The following is a 5,042-nucleotide window of genomic DNA, read 5'->3' as shown; positions in this document are numbered from 1 at the left end:
CCCTGTCAGACCCCGTGCTTGGAAAGCACGCCTTACAAACATCTTCAATCTATCCGACAATTTTTAATCATCATGCAATAAATTACTTCGGATTCGTGCAAATAAAGGGTCTATTTTATTCTTTGCAGGTCTTTGCAAGCAACTCGTACAAAGAGAGGCAGCTGTAGACACCCCAATTTGCACGAACCCGTTAGAAAGATTCAAATTTTCTCGAGTTGATTCCGATTTAGAACTCAAGCTCTTTGACGGACCCGCATTGCCACTTATCTTCATCATTCATGCATACATGCATACATACATCATGTCATATAGTTTGCATACTCAACCTTGTCCCTAATCCACTTTAAACCTATGTCCATCACCCATATCCTAAGCCCACACCCATACCATAACCAAGGTCCATTTCCTCCTCCAACCTAACCCAAGTCCAAAACCCAAGTCCATATCCTAAATCCAAAGTCAAGTCCATTCTAAGCCCAAACCCAAGTCCATATCCTAACCCAAACCTAAGCCCAACACCAAGCCCACTCCAAGTCCATTCTCTCACCCTTCATAAGATGACACATGTGATACCTCATAAGCCCCCAATGCCCAATGCATCATCTAATTGGAGGGTCAACTTTTCTTTTGTGAAAACTCAATAATGCCCTTCTTAAAAAGTTTAGTCAAATCAAAAAGATTATTTGGTCTTTGGTAATAATCCATAAAGGTGAGAGAACTTCCCATTATGCCCTCAAAAGGTGGGAATCTTCAAGTACATACATGGAATTCTCCCATTGGTCCATTTCAAAAATATACTTTCATCCTTGCTTTATTTGTTATTTACAAATGAACCAAGATCTACTTTTCACCTACCACTTCACCTTTACACATGTCATTCTCCTATTCACCCTCCCAAATGTGCTTTTGTTTTTCCATTGGTCCATTTCAAAACTACACTTCCACCCTTGCTTTATGAGTTATTTACAAATAAAACTAAGATCTACTTTACTACCACTCCACCTACACATGTCACTCCCCCATTCATCCTCCCAAAAGTACTTTTGTTCTCTCACCTCTATTACCAAAAAACCAAGGATCAAAGCATGCTTTTAGGGTTTCTTCACAAATGTCATCTTTACCCTCATACAAATGGAAAATCCAAAAAGAAACAACCCAAATCTCATGTCCATTTTCTTTTATTTTAGGGGTTGACCACTTTATCCCCAAAAGTTCTCCAAAAACTCTATAAATACCCTCATTTTCTAAGAACAACTCATGCTCTCAAGCCCCTATCTCTCAACCTAAAATTCTACCAAATTCTCTACTCATCTCTCATCTCTCAAGCTTCAACTCTCTCAACCCACCCTCAACTACATCATTCAACTCTCAAGTTCTCAAGCTCAAGTTCTCTCAAGACTTCCAAAAAGGACAAGGTGGGATAGTAGTTAGTTATTTATTTTCTTTTATTTTTGCATCTTCTTCTTCTATCCCTCTCCTTTTTTTTTATTTTTAGAAGCCTCTAGGATGTAATGGAGAACCCTCCTTCATCCCGAGTAGATTGAACCTCAACCTTGGGCATGGAATGCTTGAAGCGGTTTGGTCGAAAGGATGGAAGTTGAAGCCTTTTTTAACCCATCTCATATCATGCATCATAATGTACACTATGCACACACATCACACATGTTGGCTATGATGAAGAAATGTGTAACCCTCTTAATGGGTTAAAACACTAAGTTTCTAGCTAAACATGCATGCAATAATATTATAGATCTAAGAGAACTCCTTTCATGGAACTTTTCTAAAATCATAAACCAACATTTTAACTCATGCAAAAGTGTGTTGGCGCCATACAATGTCTTCTTCCATAAGATATTTCTTATGTCAATACCAACATCAAATCCTCTTCTAAAGAGATACATACACACTATGTGCACCTACCTACTTCATGCATCCCATACACTTTACTTGTTATATTATTCTTTTAAAAAAATGGCAAAATCTAAAGGTAACCACCATAAGTGAAGAGAATGGGGTGCTTAACACCTTCCCCATTCTCTAACCGAATCCCCTTACCTAGATCTTAGGTAGACCATACATTTTCCATGATTGAGAGTCACTACAATGTCATGAAAAAATTATTTTCAAAAGAATCGATTCGGGTGTCCATTCACACTAATTTACAAAAAAGAATGGTGGCGACTCCAAACAACGTAGCATTGAGGTTCAAAGTTGAACATTCTCATGTCTACAGACATTAGCATTCTCCAATTCTTTATTTTTTTCATTAATACCTTATTCTTTTTATTTTTTACTAAAAACAAATAAAGATATGTCAAATTTTTTACATAATAAATATTTGTTTGTATTGATTGTCAAATCATTTAATGTAACAAGATATTTAATTTTAAAAATTAAATATTTTTATTATTTATCATGAAGGAAAATATTGTAATGACATACGGTATTTATTACAATTCTCACAAGTTTGATGTGGGATGTGCATATAACCATAGATGTGTTTCTTCACGATACAAGTAAAAATCATCTACGATTATATATGCAAGTCCACGTTAGAATTGTGAGAATCACAATAAATCTTATATCAACCCAATAGGATTCTACTACGAAAGAATCAAGTATTTATTATATAAAAATATTAATATATTCTTATCTCTTTTACTAAACAACAAAATAGATAGAGATATTATTATAAATAAAATAAAAAAAAGTATAAAAAAGTATTGAAAAGTACTATTAAAAAAACAATAAAAAAATATTTGAAAAGTACTTACGTCACATTAAGTCTACGTTGCATATCAATAGGTTTAAGAGGATGACTCCTTATTTGATTGATTAGAAGAGAGAAATTTTTTGTCTTTTTGTCATATGCCATCTGTATCATATGTCCTTCATCTGTTTGAGATGTGGACTCCTCCATTAATATATATCTACCATGGTGGTTGTTCGACTATAAAATTAATATAGTTTGCTAAAATTAAACATAGTTTGCCCCCGCTACAAGAAAATCCTGGCACCGCCCGTCTTTGACAATCATGGCCCCTAGCAACCACTTCCTCATCGTCGCCTTCCCTGCCCAAGGCCACATCAACCCTGCCCTCCAGTTTGCCAAGTCTCTCATACGAACAGGTGCGCAAGTTACCTTTTCCACCACTGTCTCTGCACACCAACGCATGTTAAACACTACCACTCCCAATGGCTTAACTTTCGCACCCTTCTCTGATGGTAGAGAAAACCCTTCCTCCAACAACCCCAGTCACGACCGCCAACACTTCAGGTCCGAAATCAAGCGCCATGGCACAAAACACCTAACCGATCTCATCCTTGCCTTTGCTAACAAGGGCCACCCTGTCACCTGCTTAATCTACACCCTCTTACTACCTTGGACTACTGATGTGGCACGTAATCTTAACATCCAGTCGGCTCTTCTCTGGATTCAACCTGCCTTTGTCTTCAACATCTACTACTATTACTTCAACGGTTATAAAAACCTTATAGCTAATAAGAGCAATGAGAATGACCCCTCAATATCATTAAAATTACCTGGTTTGCCATTGCTCATGTCACAAGACATTCCTTCCTTTTTACTACCTTCCAACAATGACCCCATAATCAAATTGTTTCAAGAACAGTTTCAAGTGTTGAATCAAGAAACCAAGCCTCTTGTTCTAGTAAACACGTTTGATGCTTTAGAATCTGAAGCGATCAAAGCTGTTGATGGAATTAACTTGATTGGAATCGGACCGTTGGTTCCTTCGGCTTTCTTGGATAGTAAGGATCCATTGGATACTTCCTTTGGAGCAGATATCTTCCACTCATCGGCCAATTGTATCGAATGGTTGAATTCTAAGGAGAAATCATCGGTGGTGTATGTGTCGTTTGGAACTTTCACCAAACTAAAGACACGGCAAATGGAGGAGATCACAAATGGGTTGATCGAAAGTGGGCGGCCATTCTTGTGGGTCTCCCGTCAACAGCACAATGGATCGAAAGAAGAAGGAGAAGATACATTAATGGTTAAACAAGGAATAATAGTGCCTTGGTGTTCGCAGGTGGAGGTATTGGGACATGCTTCGGTGGGATGTTTTGTAACCCATTGTGGATGGAATTCAACACTGGAAGGCCTCGTGGGAGGAGTACCATTGGTGGCGTTTCCCCAATTTTCAGAGCAAGGGACAAATGCTAAGCTAATAGAAGATGTTTGGAAGATAGGAGTGAGGGTGAAGGTGAAGGTGAAGGTGAAGGTGAAGGAAGGAGAAAAAATAGTAGAAAGTGAGGAACTTAGAAGGTGCTTGGAAGAGGTGATGGGAGAAAGAGGGGAAGAGATAAGAAGCAATTCTAAGAAATGGAAGGATTTGGCTAGGGAGGCTGTGGAAGAAGGTGGTTCTTCAGAGAAGAACCTTCAGGTACTAATTTCAGGAGATCACTAGCTTTCTGCAAAAATCAATTTCTGAAATAAATCTTGTATCGTTTTAAAAATTGTGGACCGATTTTCGTTTAAATCACGTGTCGGTTGTTGGATCACTCATATAAATAATGCAGGAATTTGTTAATTATTATTATTATTTTTTTAACTACCAGCCCCTTAGATCGCTTTAAAATTTCCCATTTTAATTATATAGGTGTATTAAAATAATTTCCTCAAAGTATTCATAATCCTCATTTAAAACCTTTTGAGTATACCAGAGGACATGTAGATTATGTATACAAAGAACCATTAATCATAGAGGGGAAGATCAAGATGCGCGTGCTTCATCAATTTCCCTATTGGACTTCTGAAATTAAAGGTTACAAAAAAAAAAAAACAAGGGAAATTGAAGAAGCGTGCTCATCTTGATCTTGGCACCTTGTCTTGTTTACGAACAATATCATTACAAATAGGGCAAGTCGTCCCAGTAGCTCATACAATTTCCTTTGTTCTTATTTTTCTTTCTAATTCACATTTCTAAAATGCCATAAAAAAAAAAAATATCATTTGAAATATTAAGATGAGATACAAAACCGAGATTTAAAATCCTGTGCCGGGAGAGTTGAATAGTCAT

At 37.1% G+C, this 5,042-nt stretch overlaps 1 pseudogene; it reads left to right on the top strand.

Annotated features, from left to right (window-relative positions):
• Nucleotides 1-2,852: 2,852 nt before the first annotated feature.
• Nucleotides 2,853-4,562, top strand: LOC147382538 (phloretin 4'-O-glucosyltransferase pseudogene; annotated as a pseudogene).
• Nucleotides 4,563-5,042: the final 480 nt, after the last annotated feature.

The sequence above is a fragment of the Akebia trifoliata genome, chromosome 16 (assembly GCF_017979445.1).
Source record: "Akebia trifoliata isolate Shusen 1 chromosome 16, ASM1797944v1, whole genome shotgun sequence".
Taxonomy (NCBI): Eukaryota; Viridiplantae; Streptophyta; class Magnoliopsida; order Ranunculales; family Lardizabalaceae; genus Akebia; species Akebia trifoliata.
This window is presented reverse-complemented; position numbering and strand designations above follow the sequence as displayed.